General features: G+C 59.0%; 6 non-coding genes across 6 annotated transcripts; all 6 read left to right on the top strand.

Annotated features, from left to right (window-relative positions):
• Window positions 1-1,277: 1,277 nt before the first annotated feature.
• On the top strand, window positions 1,278-1,358 carry LOC115939502 (small nucleolar RNA SNORD115). The gene has a single exon (XR_004074306.2). It is a non-coding gene; the product is annotated as a small nucleolar RNA SNORD115 (small nucleolar RNA).
• Window positions 1,359-3,230: 1,872 nt separating this feature from the next.
• Window positions 3,231-3,311, top strand: LOC115939512 (small nucleolar RNA SNORD115). The gene has a single exon (XR_004074315.1). It is a non-coding gene; the product is annotated as a small nucleolar RNA SNORD115 (small nucleolar RNA).
• Window positions 3,312-4,906: 1,595 nt separating this feature from the next.
• On the top strand, window positions 4,907-4,987 carry LOC115939493 (small nucleolar RNA SNORD115). Its single transcript, XR_004074297.1, has one exon. It is a non-coding gene; the product is annotated as a small nucleolar RNA SNORD115 (small nucleolar RNA).
• Window positions 4,988-6,562: 1,575 nt separating this feature from the next.
• On the top strand, window positions 6,563-6,641 carry LOC115939516 (small nucleolar RNA SNORD115). The gene has a single exon (XR_004074319.2). It is a non-coding gene; the product is annotated as a small nucleolar RNA SNORD115 (small nucleolar RNA).
• A 1,600-nt stretch (window positions 6,642-8,241) lies between these two features.
• Window positions 8,242-8,322, top strand: LOC115939491 (small nucleolar RNA SNORD115). The gene has a single exon (XR_004074295.1). It is a non-coding gene; the product is annotated as a small nucleolar RNA SNORD115 (small nucleolar RNA).
• A 1,595-nt stretch (window positions 8,323-9,917) lies between these two features.
• On the top strand, window positions 9,918-9,998 carry LOC145719680 (small nucleolar RNA SNORD115). The gene has a single exon (XR_014142542.1). It is a non-coding gene; the product is annotated as a small nucleolar RNA SNORD115 (small nucleolar RNA).
• The last annotated feature ends 307 nt before the right edge of the window (window positions 9,999-10,305 follow it).

The following is a 10,305-nucleotide window of genomic DNA, read 5'->3' as shown; positions in this document are numbered from 1 at the left end:
AGGCCGCAGATGCCATCCAGGTGGGTTCGGGAGGTCCATGTCTGGGAGGCGGCCACACGGGCGTTGTGCCGGGAGCCCTAGATGTCCGGATAGGGTGGATTTCCCCATTGAAGGTCCTCCCTTGGGCCATCGCATGTGCAGGGGAAGTGAAAGGTTGGCGGGGTGCCTGACAAGGACTGGAAAGTGCAAGGACGCCACCGTCAGTCCACGTTTAGCTGAGGGCTCCTGTTGCTTCATTTTGTGTCCCATGGACCTGTATAAATGGTGGACTTTGGCCCCTTGGGGACACTGGTGGCTCTCCCCCTCAGCCCTGGGGTGTTCCTGAAGCCCTGGCCCTTGGCAGTGTGCCCTGGACAGGAGAGCCCAGAGCTCCTGTCACATGCAACCGACTCTCAAAGAGCTTGGGCCCCCTCAGGGCAGCTGAGGAGCACCGTCCCTGATCCCTTAGCCTGCTGAAGCAGGAAGAGCTTACCGGGACTTGAAGGGGAATCTCGAGTCCCTGGGCACAACAGGCAATGGCCCTGGGCCTATCGTGGTGGCACTCTAGACCTGAGGGAGTGATCCAGAAGAGGCCCAGCAGGTGCAGGGAGAGGGCTCTCTTGCACGGCGGGCAGTGGGTGGCATGCCTTGGTTGCGTGCATGTAGGTGGCCTGGCATCCATTCCTCTGCCTTAAGGACCCTGAGGGCCGTGGCTCCCCTTGTCCTCAAGGGCACCTGCCCAACTCCAGGTGCCACAAATGGCCAATACGTGGGAGGACGAGGGCCTGGCCCTACCTACCAGGGCACTCACCCTTCATGCCCAGTCCTGTGCCCACAGCTTGCTACCTCTCAGGAAGCCTGTGTGCTGGGCCTTCTTGGGGGGCAGCATCAGCAAGAATCGGCTCCCTCAGTGGCCACACTCTCCGTTGTTTTGGGGTCCAGGTATGGCCACCTCTGCTCCTGTAGCCTGCCCCTTCCTTGCAGTCCCCCGCATGTGCCAGCCTGGCTCAAGTTTTCCACACACTGCCACGGTTTTGGACTGTCAGCTTACGGCCACAGGGACAGGTGCCCTGGTGTAGGACATTTTGACACCTGGCCTACCCCTCTCTCCCCAGATCATTTCCCAGATGAAGATCTCGCTCTGACAACCAAGTCCTGCTTGGTCCTGCCCCTGCAAGGAGCCCAACGTCTCTTGCCCCCATCCTCCCTCAACTGGGATGTCCAACTCTACAGTAAGCACCCCGGTAACCAGGTTTGGGGGTGGGAGAGCACCTGCCCGTGTCACCATTGCCTTGCTTGGGTCAATGATGAGAACTCATATTGTCTCGAAGAGAGATGATCACCTAAAAATCATGCTTAATAGGATTACGCTGATTCCCAGTGGAAGGGACCATTCCCGGATCAGCATCCCCAGGATGCTCAGGGCCCTGGGGAATGCTGCAGCTTGGGGCTTGAGGTGACTGATCCCTCAACGCTCCCCCCTGTGGCTGTGGCCCCCTCCAGGGGCCCAAAGGGGTTAAGGCCTTCAGCCTTTTTGGCCACTCATTCCCCCTCCCAGGATGCCTCCCAGAGAGCCATTGCTTGTTAACCGTGGTCTCTTTGTGTCTCTCAGCGGGCCATGCTGGCCAGGGTCTCAGCACATCCTCAACAATGACAGGTGAGTGGAAGAACCCTGGGCATTGAGGGAGGCTGCAGATGCCTTCGTGGTGGGTTCAGGAAGCCCATGTCTGGGAAGCAGCCGCATGGGAATCAGGCCAGGAGCCCTGGATGTCCGGAGAGTGTGGACATTTCCCTTGAAGGTCTGCCCTTTGGCCATCCCACATGCAGGGGAAGTTAAATGTTGTCAGGGTCCTGGACAAGGACTGGAAAGTGCAGGGATGTCGCTGTCAGCCAACGATCAGCTGAGGGACCTCGCTGCTTCATGGTGTGCCCCATGGGAACATCCAGATGGTGGATGTTGGCCCCTTTGGGCCACTGGTGACTGTCCCCAATGGTCCTGCGCTGTTCCTGATGCCCTCGCCCTTGGTAAGGTGTCCCGGGCTGGAGAGCTCAGAGCTCCTTTTGCATACATTGACTCCCAAGGGACTTAGGCCCCCTTGGGGCAGCTGGGGAGTTCCCATCCCCAATCCCTTTGGCTAATGAGACAGGAAGGGCACACCAGGCCTAGGAGGGGAATCTTGAATCCCTGGGTGCAACAGGTGATAGCCCTGGGCCTATCACAGCGGTAATCTAGACCTGAGAGATTGATCTGAGGGAAGAGGCCCAGCAGGTATAGGGAGATGCCCCCTTGTACGACAGGCAGTGGGCGGCATGCCTTGTTTGCATGCACATCTTGTTTGCCGAGCATCCATTTCTATGCCTTGTGGGCCCTGGGGGCAATGGCTCCCCATGTCCTCAAGAGCACCTGCCCAGCTCCGGGTGCCACAGATGGCCAATGGTGGGAGGGCAAGGGCCTGGCCCTACCTACCAGAGCATGCACACTGCACACTGGGCTGCATGCCCACAGCGTTCTACCTCTCAGGAATCCGATGTGCCGAGACTTCTCCTCAGGGCCAGCATCAACAAGGCTTGGCTCCCTTGGGGGCCATGTTCTCCATTGTTTCTGGGTCCAGGTATGGGCATCTCTGCTCCTGTAGCCTACCCCTTCTTTGTGTCCCTCCGCCGTGTGCCAGGGGGCCTCAAGTGTTACCACGTGTCGCCAGGTTTCTGGGAGTGGACCCTCTGGGACGCAGGGGCAGGTACCCTGGAGCAGGGCGTTTTGAGAGCTGGCCTACCCCTCTCTCCCCAGATTGTGTCCCCAGTTGAAGAACCCGCCCTGAGGGCCAAGTCTTGCTAGGCCCAGCACCTACAAGAAGCCCAACATTTCATGCCCCCGCACCACCACGCGGCAACCTGCTCTACAGTAGGCACCCCTGAGGAGCAGTTTGGGGGACGGAAAGCATCTGCTCAGGTCACAACTGCCTTCCTTGGGTTACGTGGCACCAGGCTTTCGGAACTGGGAGCTTTTGGCCACTGAGGCAGGTGCCCCACAGCAGGACATTTTGACACCTAGCCTATGACTCTCTCCACAGATCCTGCCCCAAACCAAGTTCCTGCCCTGAGTTCAAGTCTTGCTAGGCCAAGCCACGGCTGGAATCCCAACTCTTGGGTCCCCATCACCTACCGGAGCATGCCACTCTGCAGTAAGCACCCAGGGTAAGCAGGTTCGGGGGGGCAGGAGAGGGCTCGCCGGCATTGCCATTGCCTTGCTTGGGTCAATGATGAGAACTCATATTGTCTCGAAGAGAGATGATGACCTAAAAATCATGCTCAATAGGATTACGCTGAGGCCCAATGGAAGGGACCATCTCAGAGTCATCATCCTGAGGATGCTCAGGGCCCTCGGGGAGCACTGCAGTTTGGGGCTTGAAGCGACCGATCCCTCAGGCCTCACCGCTTTGGCTGTGGCCTGACCGTGGGCCTCCAGGTGCACAAGAGGTGCCCGAGCACCTTCAGCCTTGCCTGCCGACCCATCCCCCCTCTCAGGATGCCTTCCGGGGAGCCATTGCTAGGCAACCCTGGCCTCTTTGTGTCTTTCAGCAGGCCTTCGAGGTCAGGGTCTCAGTGTGGTCACAAACATGGCAGGTGAGTGGAGCCCCTGGGCTTCGAGGGAGGCCATAGACGCCATCTGGAGTGGGTACGGGTGGCCTGTGTCTGGGTGGTGGCCACATGAGGGTCTGGTTGGGAGACCTGGATGGTCGGAGAGGGTGGATTTCCCCACTGAAGGTCCAACCTTGGGTCATCCCAGGTGGAGGGGAATTGAAAGATTGGCTGGGTCTCTGACATGGACCAGAAAGTGCAGGGACACCACTGTCAGATAACAATCAGCTGAGGGACCTTGCTGCTTCACTGTGTGCCCCATGTTCCCATCCAGATGGTTGATATAGGCCCGTTGGGGCCACTGGGGGCTGTCTCCTTGGACCTGGGGTATTCATAAAGCCCCAGACCTTGGCAAGTTGCCCTGGGCCGGAGAGCTCAGAGTTCCTGTCGCATGCAGCCGACTCCCATGGAGCTTGGGCCCCTCGGGGCAACTGGGAGTTCCCCTCTCCAATCCCTTGGGCCGCTGAGACAGGAAGGGCCACCTGGCCTAGGAGGGTAATCTTGAGTCCCTGGGCACAATAGGCAATGACCTTGGGCCTATCATCATGGCACTCTAGATCTGAGGGAGTGATCCCAGTGATGAGGCCCAACAGGTGCAGGGAGGGGGCCCCTGTGCACAGTGGGAATGGGCAGCATGCCTGGTTGCGAGCATGCTGTTATCCCGGCATCCATTCCTCTGCCCTTGGGACCCTGAGGGCCATGGGTCCCCATGTCCTTGAGGGCACCAGCCCAACTCTGGGTGTCAGAGATGGCCAATCTGTGGGAGGGCGAGGGCCTGACTGTACATACCAGGGCACCCACCCTTCATGCCTGGCCCAGAGTCCACAGCGTGCTACCTCTCTGGAAGGCTGTGTGCTGGGCCTTCTGGGGGGCAGCACAGCAAGTCTCAGTGCTCACGGGGGCCACGCTCTCTGTTGTTTTGTGGTCAAGGTATGGACATTTCTGCTCCTGTAGTTTGCCCCTTCCATGTGGTCCCCTGCCATATGCCAGCCGGCCTAACAGCTTGCCACGTGGCCACAGGCTTTACACACTGGCCGCTCTTGGTTACAATGGCAGGTGCCACAGAGCAGTGCATTTTGACACCTCGCCCACCCCTCTCTCCCCAGCTCATGTCCCCAAACGAAGATCCTGCCCTGAGGTCCAAGTCTTGCTAGGCTCAGACACTGCAAGACACCCAATGTCTCATACCCCCACCCTGCCCCCCGGGAAACCCTCTCTACAGTAAGCAACCCCAGTAAGCTAGTTCGGGGGAGGGGTGAGTGCCTGTTTCATCACCACTGCCTTCCTTGGATCAATGATGAGAACTCATAATGTCTCGAAGAGAGATGATGACCTAAAAATCATGCTCAATAGGATTACGCTGAGGCCCAAGGGAGGGGATCATGCCGGGCTCAGCATCCCGAAGATGCTCGGGGCCCTGGGTGAGCACTTCAGATTGGGGCTTGAGGCAACGTTCTCTCAAGGCTCCCCACTGTGGCTATGAACTGACTGTGGGCCTCCAGGTGACCACGAGTGGATCAAGCCTTCGGCCTTGCCTGCCGACCCATTCTTCCTCCAAGGATGCCTCCTGAAGAGCCATTGCTTTGCAACCCCGATTTCCTTGTGTCTTTCTCGGGCCTTGGTGGCCATTGTCTCGGCACAGCCACAACCATGGCAGGTGAGTGGAAGCCACTGCACTTGGAGGAAGGCCGCAGATGTCGTTGGGGTGGGTCATGAGGCCCGTATCTAGGTGGCTGCCGCATGGGAATATGGCTGGGAGCCCTGGATGTCTGGAGAGGGTGGACTTCCCCTTGAAGGTCCGCCGTTGGGCATGTGAAAGATGGGCCGGGTCCCTTAGGAGGACTAGAAAGTGCAGGGGCACTGCCGTCACCCAGTTCAGTTGAGGGATCTTGCTGCTTCAAGGTGTGCCCCATGGGCCCATCCAGATGGTGGATGTGGGCCCCTTGGGACCACTGGCGGCTGTCCCCCTCAGCCCTCAACTATTCTTGTAGCCCCAGCACTTGGCAAGGTGCCCTGGGCGGAAGAGCCCAGAGTTCCTGATGCATGTACCCAACTGCCAAGGAGCTTGGGTCACCTCAGGGTAGCTGGGTGCTCCCCTCCCCGATCCCTTGGGCTGCTGAGACAGCAAGTGGCCCTCCGGGACTAGGAGGGGAATCTCAAGTCCCTGGGCACAACAGGCGATGGCCCTGGGCCTCTCGCCCTGACACTCTAGACCTGATGGAGTTATCCAGGGGAAGAGGCTCATCAGATGCAGGGAGAGGCCCCCCCCACTTGCATGCCGGGCAGTGCGCTACCTGCCTTGGTTGTGTGCATGTGTTTGGCTCAGCATTCATTCCTCTACCCTGGGGACCCTGGGGGCGATGGCTTCCCGTGTCCTCGAGGACACCTGCCCTCGAGGGTGTCACAGATGGCCAATCCGTGGGAGGGTGAGGCCTTGGCCTTACCTACCAGGACAAGCCCCCTGCACGCCATGTCTCATTCCCATATCCTGATAACTCTCAGGTAACCTGTGTGCCAGCCTTCTCCTGGGGGGTAGCCTCAGCTGGGCTTGGCTCCCTTGGGGGCCATGGTCTCCATTTTTGCAGGGTTCAGGTATGGGCATCTTGGTCCTGTAGCCTGCCCTTTTCTTGCAGTTCCCACTGTATGCCAGACAGCCTCATGGCTTGCCATGCGGCACCAGGATTTCAGGACTGGGATCCCTGGCTGCAGGGGTAGGTGCCCTGGAGAATGGCGTTTTGACACCAAGCCTACCCTCTCTCCCCAGATCACGTACCCATACAGGGATCCTGCTCTGAGGACCAAATCTTCCTAGGCCCAGCCCTGGCAAGTGGCCCAACATCTCCTGCTCTGACACCCCCAGGGTAATCCACTCTACAGTAAGCTCCCCCAGTAAGCGGATTCGGGAGACAGGAGAGTGCCCACCTGCATTGCTACTGCCTTGCTTGGGTCCATGATGAGAACTCATATTGTCCTGAAGAGATGATGACCTAAAAATCGTGCTCAATAGGATTATGCTGAGGCCCATTGGCAGGGTCCATCCCAAGGTCAGCATTCTGAGGATGCTTGGGGCCCTGGGAGAGCGCTACAGTTTGGCGCTTGAGGTGACCAATCCCTTGGGGGTCCCCGCTGTGGCTATGGTCTGACTGTGGGCTTCCAGGTGCCCAAAGGTGCACAGGCCTTCAGCCTTGCCTGCCGACTAATTCCCCCCACCAGGACGCCTCCCAGGCAGCCATTGCTTAGCAATCCTGGACTCCTTGTGTTTTTCCATGGGCCGTGGTGGCCAGAGTCACAGTTCGGCCTCAACCATGGCAGGTAATTGGAAGCCATTGGGCTTGGAGGGAGGCCGAGATGCCGTAGGGGTGGGTTCGGGAGGATGGTATCTGGGCGGCAGCCACATGGGCTTCGGGCTGGTAGCCCTGGACATAAGGAGAGGGTGGACTTACCTCTTGACAGTGCACCCTTGGGCCATCCCACCTGCAAGGGAAGGGAAAATTTTGCCATGTCCCTGACAAGGACAGGAAAGTACAGGGAAACCACCGTCAGCCCACGTTCAGCTGAGGGCTCATGCTGCTTCACGTTGTGATGCATTGGCCTGTCCAGATGGTGGACCTGGGCCCCTTGGGCCACTGGCGGCTGTCCCCCTCAGCCCTGGGCTGTTCCTGAAGCCCCGGCCATTGCCAAGATGACCTGGGTGGGACAGCCCAGAGCTTCTGTCCCACACACCTACTCCAAGGAGCTTGGGCCTCCTTGGACCAGCTGGGAAGCTATCCTCCCTGATCCCTTGGGCTGTCAAGACAGAAAGGCCCACCAAGCCAAAGAGGGGAATCTTGAGTTCCTGAATGCAACAGGCGATGGCCCTGGGGCTCTCGCAGCAGCTCCCTAGCCCTGAGGTAGTGATCCCGGGAAGAGGCCCAACAGGTGCAGGGAGAGGGCCCCCCTGCAAGGGGCGTAATGGGCATCATGACCTGGTTGCATGCATGCGGTTTGCCCAGTATCCATTCCTCTGCCCTGGGGACGCTGGGGGCTGTTCCTCCCCATGTCTTCAAGGGCACCTGCCAGGCTCGGGGTACGACAGATGGCCAGTCCGTGGGAGGGCAAGGGCCTGGACCTAACTACAAGGGCACGCACCCTTCACGACTGGCCCCATGCCCACAGCGTGCTACCTCTAGAGAACGGTGTGTGCCATACCTTCTTCTGGGGGACAGCATCAAAAGGCTCGGCTCCTTCAGGGGTCAAGCTTTCCATTTTTGGGGGGTCCAGGCATGAGCATCTCTGCTTCTATAGCCTGCCCCTTCCTTGCAGTTACCCACTGTGTGCCAGCAGGCCTAAAGCCTTGCCACGTGGTGCTAGGCTTTCGGGACTGGCACTTCTTGGCTGCATGGGCTGGTTCCATGCAACAGGGCGTTCTGACACCTGGCCTACCCCTCCCTCCCCAGACCGTGTCCCTAGATGAAGATTCTGCCCTGAGGGCCACTTCTTGCTAAGCCCAGTCCCTGCAAGAGGCCCAAAGTCTCATGACTCTTCCCCCACCCCCCGCCGGGGCATCCTGCTTTACAGTAAGCACCCCAGATATCAGGTTCAGGGGATGCCCTAATGCACACCTGCATCATCACTGCCTTGCTTGGGTCAATGATGAGAACTCATATTGTCTCAGAGCGAGATGATGACCTAAAAATCATGCTCAATAGGATTACGCTGAGGCCCAATGGAGGATACCATGCCGGGATGAACATCTGAAGGTTGCTTGGGGTCCTCGGGGAGCACTGTAGTTTGGGGCTTGAGGTGGTGGATCCTCCAAAGTTCCCCACTGTGGCTGTGGCCTTTCAATGGGCCTCCAAGTGCCCAAAGGGCCTCAGGCCTTCGAACTCCCTTGATCACCCTATCTGCCTCCCAGGACAACTGGAAAGCCATTGCTTAGCACCTGGTTCTCCTTGTGACTTTCAGCTGACCATGGTGGCCAGAGCCTCTGCACGGCCTCAAACATGGCAGGTGAGTGGAAGCCACTGGGATTGGAGGGAGGCAGCAGACGCCATTGGGGTGGGGTCGGGTGGCCCGTGTCTGGGTGGCTGCACATGGACATTGGACTGGGAGCCCTGGATATCTGTAGCGGGTGGACTTCCCCCTTGTAAGTACGCCCTTGGACCATCTCATGTGCAGGGTAAGCAAGGGTTTGCGTGGGTCCCTGACAAGGACCGGAAAGTGTAAGGTCACCAACGTCAGCCCACGTTCAGCTGAGGGCTCTTGCTGCTTCATGGTGTGCCTCATGGGCCCATCCAGATGGTGGATGTGGGCCCCTTGGGCCACTGGCATCTGTCCACCTTGGCCCTGAGCTATTCCTAAAGCACTGGCCCTTGGCAAGTTGCCCCGGGAGGGAGAGCCAAGAATTCCTGTCACATGCAGTCGACTCCCAAAGAGCTTGGGCCCAATTTGGGCAGCTGGGGAGCTCCCCTCTTGATCCCTTGGGGCGCATAGACAGGAAGAGCCCACCGAGCCTAGGAGGGGATTCTCGAATCCCTAGGCGCAACAGGCGTTGGCCCTGGGCCTATGGTTGCAGCACTCTAGACATGAGGGAGTGATCCCTGGAAGAGGCCAAACAGGTGCAGGAACAGGGTGCCCTTGCACAGCGGACAGTGGGTGGCATGCCTTAGTTGCATGGACGTGATTACCCTGGCATCCATCCCTCTGACCTTGGGACCCCAGGGGCTGTGACTCCCTAGGTCCTCGAGGTCACTTGACCAACTCCGGGTGTCACAGATGGCCAATCCCTAGGAGGGTGAGGGCCTTGTCCTAACTACAAGAGAATACACCCTTCTTGCCTGGCCCCTCACCCACAGGGTGCTACCTTTCGGGAAGCCTGTCTGCCCAGCCTTCTCCTGGGTGGCAGCATCAGCAAGTCTTGGTTCCCTCGGGGACTACATTCTCCGTTGTTTCAGGGTCCAGGTATGGGCATCTCTACTCCTATAGCCTGCCCCTTCCTTTCAGTCCCCCAGTGTGTGCTGGCAATCCTCACAACTTGTCACATGGCACCAGGCTTTCGGGACTGGCAGCTCTTGGCCACAGGGACAGGTGCCCCAGTGCAGGACATTTTGACAGCTGGCCACGCCTCTCTCCCCAGATGCCATCCCCAAGATGAAGATCGCTCCCTGAGGTCCAAGTCTTGCTGGGCCAAGCCCTGGCAAGGGGCCCAACATCTCATGCCATCGCCCCCATCCCGGGGCATCCCGTTCTGCAGAAAGCATCCCAGGTAAGCCAGGTCGGGGGATGGGAGAGTGCCCCCCTGCGTCGCCATTGCCTTGCTTGGGTCAATGATGAGAACTCAATTTGTCTCGAAGAGAGATGATGACCTAAAAATCATGCTCAATAGGATTACACTGAGGCCCAATGGAGGGGACCATCCCCGGGTCAGCATCGAGAAGATTCTCAGGGCCCTGGGGGAGAGCTGCTGTTTGGGGCTTGAAGCGACCAATCCCTTCAGGCTCCCCGCTGTGGCTGTTGTCTGACTACGGGCCTCCAGGTGCCAAAGAGGTGCTCAGGGCTTCTGCCTTGCCTGCCGACTCATTGCCCCTCCCAGGACGCCTGCCAGGGAGCCATTGCTTAACAACCCTGGTCCCCTTGTGTCTTTCAGTGGGCCGTGGTGGCCAGGGTCTCCATGTGGATTCAACCATGGCAGGTGAGTGGAAGCCACTG

This window comes from Leptonychotes weddellii, unplaced genomic scaffold, assembly GCF_054177405.1.
Source record: "Leptonychotes weddellii isolate Sample4059 unplaced genomic scaffold, ASM5417740v2 HiC_scaffold_6280, whole genome shotgun sequence".
NCBI classification, from domain to species: domain Eukaryota; kingdom Metazoa; phylum Chordata; class Mammalia; order Carnivora; family Phocidae; genus Leptonychotes; species Leptonychotes weddellii.
Note: the sequence above shows the minus strand (reverse complement) of the source record. Positions and strands in the feature narration are given on the sequence as shown.